The sequence below is a fragment of the Excalfactoria chinensis genome, chromosome 1 (genome assembly GCF_039878825.1).
Source record: "Excalfactoria chinensis isolate bCotChi1 chromosome 1, bCotChi1.hap2, whole genome shotgun sequence".
Classification (NCBI taxonomy): Eukaryota; Metazoa; Chordata; class Aves; order Galliformes; family Phasianidae; genus Excalfactoria; species Excalfactoria chinensis.
This window is the reverse complement of record NC_092825.1, coordinates 25,329,016-25,344,612: the sequence shown is the minus strand read 5'-3', so window position 1 is coordinate 25,344,612 and position 15,597 is coordinate 25,329,016.

Below are 15,597 nucleotides of genomic sequence, written 5' to 3'. Positions count from 1 at the left end.
TTTTCCTGCTCACTTTACAAGCACCTTCATTATGTCTGTGTGACTCTTCCACACACTATTTATTCTGACAGTTCTGTGCAGACTTGATTTTTCTTAATGAGTCAGTGGTCACTGATTCTCATTTAAGACACCGAGTGTTTTCAGTTCTTGTGTTCCATTTGTCTGGCATGCTCCAAAAGAACTGTCAGTGGCTGCTCTCAGCTGCCTCTCCGGTAAGCCATGTGCGAAACTGCAACGCCTCCCTGCTGCTGTCATCTCTCAGATCCATCACTGCCTCTGAATTCCGGAGAGATCAGTACTGGTGAGTGAGGTTATGTTGTCCAGAGAAGTTTTTAGCTGCCTCAACCGTGCCTTTACAGCTTCTTTTCTCCAGTTCTTGCTCGTGAAGATACAGATAATAGGTTACAAATTGCCAGGTTACCCATTAGTTGTAATTATGTTTGATATGTGGAATCCACGATTAATTCTCTATATATGCAGAATACAGAAATTTAGGATACTTGCAACCAAAAATATATCAGTCTTTTCTGTATTAATTTAGATAGATAGAAACAAAAGCAACTTCTTGCTACAAATGTTCTTTGGAACACAGTTCCCCCCCTGGTTGACCATCCAGCGACCAAGGAGCTGCAGCGTGTAGATTGTATACAAACCTAATGCCTAGACTTCTGTTAGAAAAAATCATTGTAGCCTATGGATCCTAGAGAGTCATTCAGCTCTCTCTACAGTAAACACCTGGAACTTTATTTCATTCCTCACACAGACATCTTAGGAGTCATCTGAGATACTTGCAGATATCCTGCTCCCCAGCTGCTGCTCCTAAAGGATGCTGAACTCTCAAAGGTTTGTGTCAGCTCTGTCCATTGTATATGAGCATTTCAGATGGCACTGAGCCATGCCACAGTCTGAGCAGCTAAATCCAGCGCCTCTGGCTGGTAGCTAAATACCTCTTTTAGACTGTATTAGCTGTAATGGAATCCTAGGCACCAAGGTAACATCTGACATCTGGACTTCTGCATTTAGTTACATTAATTCAGAGCTGACTCCTATCCTACTATTTCAGTGTTCACCACGAAGGTGGACCCCTACACTGATCAGATGATTTGCCTTCTGGAAGGGAATACTTTGATAGCCACACTGGACACGTGTCTGAAATTAGTCATTTCACCTCTGTTCTCACAACAGTTTTGGGGACAGGAGGACAACTGAAAGAGTGAAAGCATCACAATGTGTGCATTCTATAAGTGATCTCCTGATCTGTGGAATCTTAATTACAGTCCTCTGTTGAGGAGACACTAAACAGGGGTAGTAAAGTAGCTGGAAGAGGTACTTTCTGCAGGTAGGTTGTAACGTGCTTGTCATTCTGTCCTTTTCCAGCACTTAGCATGCAGAGCTCAGCCAGACTGAGGCCAGCAGACACTATTACAGAGCAGTGATATTGTAATGACATTCCAAAGGGAAAAAAAAAGCCTATGGTTTGTGGTGATTAATTTAACCTGACTCTCAGTATAAATTACAGCAGTCTTTGCACCAACTCATCGCAGAAGAATGCAGTAGATAACACTTTAAATGGCACATCTTCTCTCTGGTGCCTTTGCAAAGGATAGAGCTTGTAGCCCTGCAAAAACTGAGCCTGGAAAGACCCCAGTGAGGTGCAATCCCTGGGCTGGCAGCTCGTAGCTTCAGCATCAGCATCAAACAGGAAGACAGAACACCACAAGGACTTAGGTGTGAATCCACATTGCAGGATTTGCTGCTAGGTGTGAAACCTGTGCCAGATATTAGTCATTTCTATTATTTTTAAATCCATGGGCCAGTAGTTGTTTTTACAAATAGTTTCTCTGACTATATTGCAAAGGAAGTGCAAGGGCCATCAAACGAAGTAAAAAGATACTGTTCTTTATCGGCACTTGATGTTCCACTGTGCCCACACACTCTTAGCACTCCTGCAACCTCTCACCTGCAGGTACCCATGCCAGTATAGTTACGCACATGAGATGCCTGAACCCCTCCACCTTCCTTTTGGCACCACGAGGTGCTTGGAAAGCAACAGAGGCAGCTCTTTGGTGTTATGTGGAGCTCCTGAACATGAGTAAACCACACACGTGTTTCTTTAGGCTCAAAAAATGCTTCAAAATGTTGGACTTTGAGGCAGCTGTGCAATGCGTTTTTGTGTCGGGTCACACCAGGATGTAATGAAATCCATCAGAACAATTACAGGCAGATTTCTGGCATCACCTTAAGCCATGGCTCTAATGAATGTCAGGAGACATGTTTTTCATTGCCTCGCTCTCTGGAAATATTAGAACAATATAGAAATACATAATGCAGGAAGAACTGATTCCTCATTAGCAAGGCTATCTTTGCGAATTGCCGGCTATGTATATGCAGAGTTGAGTTGCTTTAACCTTGAAGTGGTTTTAGCTTTAACCTTCCAGTTGTGTTGTGCCTGGTTTGCTACTTTCTGATGCACATCTGTGTGAGTACCACATACAGATACAGTGCTGTGAGTCTTCACAGATACTTGGTCCACTTTAATAGCTGCTTATGCTGCGTGGTGTAATCACAGACAGGGCTTAGCTTTGTGAAGAAGGCTTGTGAACATGTGGCAGTGTTGGCCTTGTGTATGCCTATAGTCAACAACTTTCCATGCATCCCTTGACTAATGTTTCTTCCCTGCGTCTCAGTTTCCTAACCAGCAAGATGATGGTTGTGCAATAATAGATACCGGATAAAAATGGCAGATATCAGACAGGACTACAATGTATCCATGCAGCTAATACGTATTGGTCAGGTTGTGGTAATTAAAACACTTTGCTTATCAGGTGATTAGACTGCCAGCAGAAAAGCCATTCATTCACTAAGAAACTTGACATTAGGGGGATATTCCCATAAGCTTTAAGAATTTGTCTCACCTGCCATTGCTTGAGGTTTATAAGCAGAGAAATAACATTCAGAAGATGACCCTCTGAGCTTCACATTGCAGATCTCCCAAGCTGCACACAAAGTAAGGAAAGAAAGCCATTGGAGAACACAGAATGGCCGTGTTCCACACTGACTGAGAGAAGATGCTCGTGAGAGCCTCCTCCAAGTCTTCAAATATATAAACCAGTGGATTTCCTGAAGTTAAAAGAAATAACAAAGTTAAAAACGTTGTGAATCCTTTCACTCACTTAATTGTTACTTTGCTTTGCAAACAGTGTCCATTTGAAGTTGTAGCTCCCTGAGAATTCTCCAAGCACGGGTTTTATATTCTCATTATAAAGTATGTGCATTTGAGATATTTAAAAAAGATTTCTAAGGATTCCCTTAAGCTCGTGGTATTTTATGTACCTTACCTTTGCTTCTAGATAGGAAATTTTCTAAGTAAGAGGGAACGTTTTCTCTTCATTACAGCTGATAACAGATAGAATCTCCTCTCAAATGTACCGTATTAATGCCTTCATCTGTATTCTTTTCTTGGTCAGATGCTTGAGCCTTCTGACTCGCTCTGAGCCAGCCAGACAAACGGGCCACATTTTGGATAAGCGAGCTGTGAAACAACAGATCACTTACATATATCATAGTATATAGCATATATCACTTTTATCATACCACTTCTGTAGATGTAGCGTATGAAAAAAATCTTAATGAATCTTAATGTCAGATCCTTGATTTCTTTTTTTATTTAATGGAAAACAATGGGAATCCAGCAAAAAAATGCTTAATAAAAGGGCCCTCAAAATCCCTGGACATTTAAGCCAGATGAGTTCTTACACCCAAGGCTGTCCCTCAGTTACCCTTAAGTGAGGTCTGGGGACTCAGGGGTACGTGGCAGCAGCCATCAAGCCTTCAGCAGGAGGCTGGGGTCTGCTGCAGGGTAACAACAGGGATCACTGCCCCACAGGTGCCAGCCCACTGCCCTCAGTGACTGGCGACCTTTAGATATGAAAGAGGTGGATTCCTGCTGCTTCCTACTGGGTTCTGGTGCCAACAGGAAAATGTTTGATTGCCCTCTAATAACTGCTTTAAAATCAGTTAGATAGGATTCCAAACGATGTCGAAGATGAATGTTGACACCTTACAGAGGAAGAATCTCCTGCTATTCTGTATTTTCCATCTGAAAAAAGGATTCCTTAGCATTCAACAGTGCTTATCTATTAGATTTCTTTCCGGCTTTGTGCTGATTACGAATAGTACAGGCGAACACTCTGACGTCTTTGTTCCCAGTGTTCCACCCCCCATCTCTCCCCTTGCCACCACCCCTCCCATTTCCCCCCACCGCCTCCTGCCCCTCACCCAGCTCTACCTGGCAAGCGCAGGGAACGCTCTGGCTCTGGTCCTCCTCCCTTGGGATGGCGAAGCTCAATAAGATGGTAGCAGCTGCTGAAAGCTGATCTGAAAAAAAAAATGGAGGGCTGTGGGTCTAAGAGATTGGAATCCATAAAAATTATGCCCCAGGTGCTACCTTAAAAATAAGCCTAAAATGAAAAATGCAATTGGATAATAAGCTGTGGAGAAATCACAGGAGGCACCGGGGATCTCTCGGAACACAAAGTGGAAACTTGCACTGACCTCCAGAGTGACAGCACTGGCTAGGAGGGAAAAAAAAATAAGCAAGACGGTTATGAGTCCAGCCAAGCACCTTCTGTGAGAATAAAAATATTAAGCGGAAAATACCAGGGCAACACTGGCCACAAATAGAGCTGAGAAAGCCAAGAACATCAATCTGCCATCTAAGGGGCAGCAGCAGCTGCCAGTGAAGCCCCATAACTGACTACAGCACCAGGATAGCATCTGAAAGCCAGACCAAAGATTATTTCACCCATTATTTAAGGATTTAACAGAGATAAGCACTCTTGCAGGACGTCTCCCAGCAGATTTAGGACTTAGCAAAGGCAGTGGAAGCTTGTAAGTCCTGTCACACATGGTCTGCGTATGCTGGGCATGAAGGAAGAAGCAACAACACATTTTCTGTGTGCATGTGGGATGATCCAAGTAAAACGCGGTTGTTATGGGATCTTGCAAAGTGGCTTTTGGAAATCAATACTGATAATTTATGTTCTCATCTATTGGGCATAGCAGCATTCGAACACAGTGTAAGCAGATGACTGGTGTCATCTGTTGTGCAAGCTGTGAGCTGATGTCCTGGTGGCTACGGAACAGGAAAGGAAATCTGGATTATGTTTCTGTTTCCAAGGAACCAATTAATATTTCTTCTTTTTATGTACAGTGTTTCCACGTCTACCCATGAAAAGGTTATAACCCATCCAAAAGGTGTCATCTTTTTGCCCACGTGTTTGGAGAGGTCACAGTCTGCCCTTCTGTCTTATAACACATTTAACTCTTTGCCCCTCCTGAACTTAGGCAGCAATTGAATCAGTCTGAGCACAGACTCATGATGAGGCAGCCATCCAATAAATCTCATTTTTAGGTCCTTTCATTCCATTACTTTGCTTTATTAATGTTTTAAAATTTACTTTATTTTTGCCTTTTTCTTTTTTGGTTTAATATGAAAAATGCTGTATTTATTTTCCATTTCTTAGAGCCAGGAAGCTGAAAGCATGTAATGGTGCTGCAGCTTGAGATGCAGGATTTCCTCTAATATCAGAGATGTGCAAATACACACCTCTGCCACTGAATAACCAAAAATCCTTACAATAAATGCATCTTTATATTTATTTCCTGTTATTAAGCTTAATGTGTCAGGAACGGGAGCCATACTGGGAATACTCAGCACACAGGAATTATTACAAGGCATATTTACAAAGGGGATGTAACTTGATTACACTCAAACACCAAGAAATAGAACAACAAAGGTAGAACTTCAGAGCCTGGTGAATCTTTCCAAGAGACTTGCCTTCTGCCCTGACCCGCAATTTGAGCCCTGATGTCTCAAACTTCCTATAGGTTGCCAGGGTCCCTCTGATCTCAATGGGAGTTGCCAGAACGGGCAGCTGACCAATGCAAACACCAAATTAGAATCATAGAATCACGAGGTTGGAAAGGACCTATAAGATCATCTAGTCCAACCGTCCTCCTATCACCATTACTATCCTCTAAGCTACTAAACCGTATTTCGTAGCACCTAGGGCATACTAAGCCATGCCTCGTAGCATTTTCCTGTTGCTGACTGCAGCAACCAGTACAGCAGTAAGTCATGCTGCAGTTCATCTTTCTGGTGAGCAGCACTGATTTTTCTGCCACAGAGCAGCCATAAGGGCTGCAAAGGCAGTGAGAAAGGGAAGGGCTCGAGCTCCCCTGCAGCCAACCGGTGGCTGCCTGTCCTGTCCCCACGGAGCTTGGAGGTTACAGCCTCCCTGTTGTCTGAGGAGGGCCCCCACGGTGAGACAACCTCCTGGCTCCTTACATGAGCGTTTATTTATATCCACCCTCCTCCACTTTGCAGCTGAACGTGAACCTTTGAGCCTTTGTCCCTGCCTCAGCAGATCGCAGCAGGGATTGCAGGTAGACGGCACACTGACAAGGCCTGCAGTCCTTAAGCCATTCTTTCCCTTGAGGGCAAGAACTAGCACAGGCTACAACTACAACTCAAAGCCATTTTAGGCTCAGGAAGACACCGGATCAGATCCCCACTCCCTGTGCAGTCGCACCAGCTGGGCCTTCCAATGCCAATTCTGCTCACAGCATGAAAGAAAACGGAGAATATCCTTCTGTAATTTAGAAGCAGACGAAGCCATCCTCCTGTGGGCTCCATGCCTCTCCTAGCAGACACATCTGCAGCCTGCACTCATGCAGGCACACTGTACCTGAGCTGCTTTTGCAGAGGCTTCTAAAGCACCAGCAGTCCCTGGATGTGCATGGAGCTGGCAGAGAGCCTGCTGTGCCCACAGTGACTGTTGTCGTAAGCCAGGACAGGGCCCAGGCCTGGTGCTGGAGGCAGCACCCACGTGTCGGTGCTGCCTAACTCCCCAGAGCCCTGCAGATAACTGCTAGGAAACTAAAAGGCACACACACGTGCCTTAACAACTGCCATCATTCCATTAACAAACTGCAGAAGTCTCTCCTGTCTTTTCCTACACAGTGTTTCTGTTCCTGCTTGAAATTGGTTTTGTCTCTTGTGACAGATTGCAAACTGCCTTACATTTGGAAGCTGACTGCTTCAGGCTCTGCGTCCATTACTCTCATTTAGCACACGTGGAGAAACGTAGAAACAACTGCTTATTCAACACGCTGTGCCACACGGCTCCCGCAAAGATATCAGAGGTGAAGCTTTGGCAGCACACATTGCTTAGCGCACAAGACTCCTGAAATTAGCCACTTAATGTGCTGGAGTCCGTAGAATTGCTACAAACATCGACCTGCTCTCTCAAAACATCGAATAATTCCACAAGTTCATTCTCGCTGATCTTTAGGGAGAGTCAAAATGAATCTGCGTCCTTCAAGAAGAAGAAAGTAAACACAGTTCCAGCTGTGATGGCAGACAAAAATGCTACCGTTGACATGGAAAGACCAAAATGTGGCAACCTCAAGAGTGTAGAAATACAGAAGGACCCCTGTGTCCACATGGTGACTGCGTACTGACACAGCTGAACTCAGCACACCACGGCACCACTCCTCTCCTTGAAACACAGGGGGGCATACAAAGGAAAAGGGATGAGAAAGGACATAACGGGCAAAAGAGACTCAGCACAGGGAAATGACTGTAATTTATTGCTGACTGCTAACAGGATGGAGCAGTGAGAAACTCAAACAAACTAGAAACACCTTTCCCACCCCCACCCTCTTCCACCCCTCCAACAGGGTGGCACAGGGCAACGGGGGCTGCAATCACTCTATGACACATCGTCTCTGCACTCCTCAGCGCTCCCATTGCCCCTCCCAGTGCCATCCTGCCCCAGCTGATCACACATGGCATGTCAGCTGTGTTTGTACTCAGGAATAATTTTCAAGGGAATAAATTATCACCTCTCTGACCCTGTCTCTTTTCCAATATTCAATGTGTTAGTTTGAGGTTTTAAGAGGGCTTGTAACGAATGCTTGTATTTTTTCTTTAAGTCAAGCACATGTGCTTTTAACTCCTGCTAGTTCTTCCTTCAAAAGCCTCGTGAAGTGCTCATCGTGTTTTTGTGAGGATGCAAGACATACAATCTAATCTCTCTCCAACTTACTTTACTGTAATGCAATTCAATGCAGGTCATGCGATCTAAGAAGAGCATGCAAGGCAGAGCAGCTGCATTTCTGTTCTGCCTCGCACTCACAGGGCTGCTTAAAGATAAGGGAATTGAAATTTTTGTCACAACGTCTGTGCATTTTCATTAGAAAAGCGGTTGATTCCAGCCTGCAAAGCTTGCCGCCATTAACTGCCATGTTAGCACTTGAGTTTTTTGTGTGAATGAAGTGGTGGGAGAAAAAAAAAGAGAGCATACCTGTAAGTCACCTTGAGTAACACTGCTGGAAGAAAGGCAAAAGCAGTTGAAGAATGTTATAGAGTAGCACTCATGTCTTTGCATGCTGATTTATGGAAGAATGCTAAGCTGGAGACCTGGTTCAGGACAATGACTCCATCCAGCAATAGGATTTACCTTCCTTCCTGATGAAGGTGTTCTCTTTCAGAGCAAGTTTTTTTTTGGTGCTCAAAAAGTGCTGTATCTCTATTGGTATTTTTCCTATAAGTCTTCCTGTACAAATGGTGTTCAGATGCCTCTTTGAATTCAAATTCCATCCAAACCAGGTTTTTCATATGTACAACTTGACATATATACAACTATTATATTAAGGGATAAATTAACCAAGAAACGTTAAGATATGAAAAGTTCTTCTCTACGTGAGAAACACTCATTCTTCTCAATGAATGTATCTCACTCTTTTTTTGCCTTTTCTGCAAGCACCCCATGACTCCACATTGGTGTTCTTAGCTCCTGATGTGCTGTAGGGTTCTGCCAAGGAGGTCATGTCTTTAAGGAAGGGACAGGCTCTGTGGAGCCCAGCACCCAGAAGTGCCACGCAGGTGTGACCAGCAATTGCACCCATTTCCTGTTGCGGCTGCAGGAAGATACAAGGCAGGTGGAGATGTTACAAACGAGGTGGACACCCCGTTTGCAGTTGATTCCTATGTCCTTGTTTTATAGGTTATTTTCTTTGGCTAGAGAGCAAACAGACAGACTGTTTAATGATTCAGTAGATTCTCATTAAAAAATATTTGGAAGTCTTGATGTTGCATTAGGCAATACAGACAACGTTATTACAGTCTTACTACTGCTTCCCTCTGCTCTTCCTGTCACATCTTTATCCTGTTTAGATCCTGAGAATCAGGAATATACCCATTTGTATTTGTGGAGTGCCAAATTACCGCGAGTACCTTTTCTGACTTGACTTAGGTTCTGGCATAACATAAGAAATGAAGGATAATATTAGTTCCCAGCTCCTTCTTTCAAGCATGGGGTAAGTGCATTCTCTCATACTTCATGCTCAGTTATCATTAATTTATAATTGGGCTCAACTGTTTCTCTACTCTGCGCACTCTTCCAGCTAGCATATGTGGCCTGTATGAGAATGTATGGGTAATCCCATCAGTACATCTCTTCCACGATAAGGAAAAGTTCAAGTTTTCTGGTCACTGAAGGGAACAAAGAAGGAGTTGCAGGCACCTTTGAGGTCTGAGAGTCACACTGTGCTTCATTCATTTCTTTAAGAGTTAAATTCATTTCTTTAATAGTAATTTTACAGATTATCAGCTTCATGGAATTACAATTTGCTTTTGCTTACTGCTGCTGGAGTGCATCTTGCAAGCTCTGCGACACGCTAAACCACATCCTCTGCATGACTTAAATGATACGTGCTTTGTTTTCCCTTAAACCACACCTTTACCCTTCTAACGTGTTCCATTTATGTCTTCTCATGCTTTCCAGGATAGACCAATACTGTGCTATTATGTTTACAGAAGTTGTTGGACTCACCTAGAGCATGAACTTGAAGGACAGTATGATCATAATGAGAAGGCCCAGCTGCTACACACCAGAGCCTTAACACTGGCTAAAAAATCTAGTGCAAAGCTATGCCCTTGTGTGGAAAGCTGTTCTTCAGAACTGCCTGGCAGTCATTTAGGTACATGCTAAGCCTGTTAGTAAAATAAGGAGATTGGCACTATTTTCCCCCAAATTTCCTGCACAAACACCTGGATGAACCTGAGCTGAGAACCTGTTGTGTTCACTGTGTGAAGATGAGAAGTGTTTTTCAGCAATTTTAGGTCTTTGAGTTAAATATGCTAAAACGCTCAATTACAGTGGCAGTAAAGCAACATATGCCATATGCATATGGTAACTACGTTTGTGCAGCAGAGAAAGATACTGTGCACTATCCGACCAGAGTCTAAGCCTTCCTTCTTCTGTGAACCTGTCAGGATTGTGTGGAACCTGCATGCTGGTTTTGCTTATTATGTATCTGATTGCAGAAAATGGTTTTAGGATATTATACTGAAAACCTTTCCCTATCTCCAACATGCATTCATTTGCATTCACAGGGGACCTTGTGCTGCCTTTGTTACTAACTGGATGCTGATTAATATCTTGCTTTTCCAAACAGAGACATTGCCCAACAGGAGCAAAGGAATTTGAATGCAACCCCTAGTTACCCAGTAGGAATGAAGAAACATTTCTTATCATCTCTCAGCAATTTTGACTTCAGTGAAACTCACGGGCTCATGTATGTAACTCTAATCATCTGTGTAGAGAGTCTTTGCTACTTTCCAGTAACTGAATGAATTCTGCTAGAGGAGCTGTGAAAACATGGCTGTATTTTTGGCTCTTTTTAGACAAATATTTTCTCTGACTTGCCCCAGGTCTCGTCTGAGTTTAAACTGGAAACCTTTCAGGCTGAAAACTAATGAGGGTACATGGCTCTGGCATGGGCAGTTCTGCAGAGAAGCCCCAAGCTACCTCCAAGTAAGAGCTTCATGCAACTGCACTGTGCCTTGTAGACAGTCCTCGAGCTGTGCCCATTTTTCCCTTTGGTCTGGGTATTACAAAGACCTTGCATATTCTCATTGGATGGGCAGCTGGAGAGATTACTGTGTTGGGTGGGAGGACAAGGCAAGGTCTGCTACAATCTGTGCCAACAAAACACCCTCGCTTGAGATTTCTGTACACTGCAGGCTGACATGCCAAGTGCCTTTCAGAAACGGGCCCTCTGCTTTCACTACCTACCAGCAAGGAGGCAGAAGCTGAGATTTAACTTGCCAAGTCCTTGCTAAAACTCACTCACACTCCGGTCCCAGTGACCATCTTGCTGTGGTTGGAGGCATGGCCTTTAATACGCAGATGCAAAAAAATACTTTGGCGTCTGCCCAGGGCTGCACTAGAAAGTCAGAGTCAGTCGGACTCAATTAAATGCTTAATTACTGCGAGTACCCTGAAAGTTTGGCATTTCCAGAGATGGGGCATGCAAGTTAGGTGCACCACACAGACTTTTGCACACTGTTCTTTTGCAAATCAGGCTGTACGAGCCCAGAAGCAAACCGAGAAAACAAGTGAGGCAAGGGGCAGCCTGGATGCCTCTTTGTGAAATCATTCTGTTGGAAACAGGCTCTGTGCCAGCTTTTCCTTTTCTGTGATGTTTTCCTTTCAGGTTTGGGTTCACTGACTACCTCTGCCTCTTTTGAAGGTTCTTTTTTTCCTTTGAACACTGTGTTCTTGCTTCACAGGGAAGCAGAGCCATGGGAGCATCAGAAAAAAGCTTCAGCACCCAGAGTCCTGGCCTCTGGCTCCCTTTCCTTAGGGCTCCCTGCATATTCAAACCTCAGCAGCCCAAGTCACTGCTGGTAGCAGTGGGTTTGCCAGCTCCCAGTTTGTCTGAGTGTTAGTGGTATTATTAGGGAATCACCTGCTTTTGTGGGGGAAGGAAATTGCTCAGAAACGTATGTAGCAATCGGAACATAATTTCCTTTAAAAAAAAAAAAAAAATGGAGAGGCTTTTCTTTTCGAAAGAAAACTTAAAGTAATAGGATCCCAGCTTGAGAGTGCCTAACAAACCACTGAAACCCTTGCCGAGCTGGCTGAAAGACATAGATCTAAATTAGGTTCTCTGCAGGTAGCTACAGAAGCTTGAATCTAAAATATCGATCGGTTGAGAAGCGTGGCTGCTGGAAAAGTGTGGCGATGTACAGCTATAGTTCACAGCCCATCTTTGCCCAGTTGTGCTTCAGATAGCAGACCTTCCTGTGCTTTTAAGGTGCAATCAATGGACTGCATTAGAGTCAGAGGTGGGAACATTACTTTCTGGAACAACAATTACTCTTTTTTTGTGTGTGTGACTTACTTGCTCCATTTGGAGGGAGCTGTGGCACCAGGATGTGTAAATAAGACCACGTGCCTTCAAGAGAAGGAGATGGGTGCACTTCTTTGGGGTGAATATGCATTTTGTAGCACGTTTATAGAAGTTAAAAGCTGCACAGGAAGATCCTGCAAGTGCCATGCACCCCATTGCCCAGCTGTCAGCTCTCTTGGGAGAGCTGCCCGATGTGCCACAGCCATCTGCTGACAGAACCCTTATCTGTTCCCAGGTGTGGTGTAAACTCCGTGTGAATCAGGGAATTTTTAGACCTTCAGATGGGAATCAAGCGCTGAGAACCTAAGCGAAATATCATCCAATAGCTGAGCATCTGCCTTGCCAGTGCTTACACTCATCACTTAACTCCCCAAATCCACCCTTGAGGAGCCTGGCAATCCCAGAGACAGCTGCATCACTGCAGCAAAACTGCAGCTCAGAACGGATTCTTGTCAGAGAGCTCAAGGAGCAGATACAGTCATGTTCATTTCATCATACTGTATTTTATAGAATACTTCATAGTGAGCTTGTGTGCTATTCCCTGCATGCATCTCCTCACCAGCACGGCAGAAGGACTGGGTGCAAGATGGCGGTTCCCTTTTATGGCAAAAGCAATGTTAGAGAAATTGCTTTGCTTGCATGAAGCAAAATGAAAGATGTAACAAATTAGTTGGGGTCGGTCAGATCCATTTTGCTTTCCTCTTATTGGCTTAAAGTTGGAATTCAATAAATGACAACAAAGAAAAAACTGGCAGTTGAAAACTCCACTTGCTGCCCATTACAGAAAATGCTTAAAGTAGCCATTCACGGGCCAGTCGGTGTTCCAGCTAGGAGCCAGGAACTGTTCTAAGCACTGAAATGCTATTTCTATTGAGGAAAGAAAGGGACTTCACAAGAAAAAGATGAAATATCCTATGGAAAATTAAGTTGGTGTCAAAGCAGACTTGTCTCTGTAGGACCTCTGGGCCCGGGCTAGTCAGCTGTCTCAGCAGAGAAGCCGAGTGCTATAGAGTTTGTGAGAAGCTCTGTGAAGCAGCAAGGGGTGCCTCTGGTGGAGTGAAAACCTGTCAAGGATTCTCTGGTTAGTGCTGCAAGATGGGCAGAAGAGCCAACTGCTGATCTGCATACAGCCCAGAACTTCTCTGAAACACAGGAGAGCTCTGTGGGGACGAGGTTGGATGATGTGCTTCCATGGCCACAGCAGAGGCAGTGCCCCAGGAGCCCGGGCAGCAATACCCTGCAGGGTCAGGGTAAGCAAAGCCCCACTTTTAAAACTAGGCAGACAGAAAAGACATAAATATCAGCTTTCAGTTTGGGTCTGTGAGGGTCACGACTGTTCGTGTCCTAATACAAGCAGATTGCAATGCCAGGACTCAGACACTCTGTGTTGAGGTGTATTTCCCTCAGGCTGTGGCAGGGAGAAGCAGGTTCTCAGCTCGGAGCTTTGGAGCTGGATTCTGAAGGCAGTGTGCTGCTGCCTGGTGTGGCACATGGCTGCCTGTCTTTGGAGGCTGTTTCAGATAGTTCTCCCTTTCAGTGAACTCATACAAAAATGGTCAGCATCAGCATCCTTCTGTCTGTCTCCAGGCTGCCCTGCCCTTCTGGGCACTCTGATTTCTTTGTGCAAATAAGGTATTTGAATTCTTCTCCAGTGGTCAGGTCGCTGACTCAACCTGCAGCACCATTTCACAGCTGTGGGCAGTGCACACAGTACCAGCTGAGAGATGGTTACCTCTCTGCTGCAAACATTACACAGAGTAGGGCAGCCTGCTGGAGAAACCTTACAGAGAAAGAAAATATCCGACTCTCCTTTTAAACCACTGTCACCTGAACCAGTGTAACCAGTGTGCTGCACGAGTCATAGCCAGGTCATCTCCAGAAGAGCACACGTGCCAGAAGTGAATCACACAGGAAAGCCATCCTTCTATTGTGGTAACTCGTTTTGGTTGTGTGGATTTTGTTTCCAATGTAAATAGCTTTCGAGAGGAGATCTCCAGCCTGGAGATTTCAGTGCTGCAGGTGCTGCTTGTGCAGAAGTCGATGCAGCAGCTCCCTGCAGGGCCGCTGGGCTACAGCCACAGGCTGAGCACCGTGCATGGAATATGATGTGAGTAAGCTGCAGTGCACAGGCTTCCATGTGGGGGTACACATGGGTATGTGCTGAACAGAACACCAGGGGTCTCCTGGCCACTCCTGCTAACCAGGAAAGTGGACTCTGCGAAGGCATGAATGCTTCAGCACTGTGGCAAAGGCAAGGGGTGCAGGTTGTGAGCTGTAATGCCTGCAGCTCAGGAAGGGTTTGGACAACACTCTCAGAGATATGGTCTGACTTTTGGGTACTTCTGTGTGGAACCAGGAGTTGGACTCAGTGATCCTCATGGGTTCCTTCCAAATCAGGGTGTTCTGTGAGGATGATTTTCATTCAATCATCCTATTTCTCATTGCTGAATGCTGCAGCTCTTTCTGCTTAAATAATAACAATAAAATACCAGCCTTGCTATTTTTGGAGGGTGATTTTATATGTATTTTTTTGGGGAACAAAAGAATCAAATATAACCTGGATGTGCCCGGAAAAGACAGAAATTAAGCACCAAATTAAGAGAAAACAGAAAGGGCTTTAAGTAGCATTTTAATCCACTCCTGCTCCACTGCTGCACCTTTTGAAGGGGTGGTTTGACAATTGTGAAGATGAAAGGAAAGATACTTTTTAGGAAGAGTGCAAAGACTTCCACAAGGCTGTCAGAGCCCTTTAATCCTGCCTTTGTGCTCTGACAATCTCCCCCAATTAAATACTCCCTCAGCATCAAAGGTGCCCTGGGATCCCACAGCAGCCCAGGTCTCAGAACCACAGCAGCTTTGCCCACCCTCTGGGCTGGTTTCTCTGCTCAGTCTGGGGGGTTCTCTCAGCAGGCAGATGTGAGACAGGAGCTTTGCTCGGCTTTGTTCTCCCTCTTTGTTTTGTTTTGGGTGTCAGAACAGCACACAGGTGATGTTTCCTATAGACTTCAGCCCCGCCCCCCCACACTCCTCTGCCTCAGTTTCTGTCTGGCTGATGCTCACTGCTGTCCCTCACCACTGCTCCTATTTCAACCTGCACTACCCACAGTCAACTTCAATGAACAAACTCCCTAACAATAAAAGCACTGCAGCACCTAATGTTTTTTTTTTATATAAAATCCTTTTGTTTCCCTTTTTTAGTCCTACGGTGGGATCTGGGGTGGGTTGTTTTTGCTTAGGTTTGTTTTGTTTTTCCCCTGATTGTACTGCACTGAAATGGTAGAATCGCTCTGTGACCCCCATGAGATATGGAGGAAGGCAGCGGTACCTCTTCCA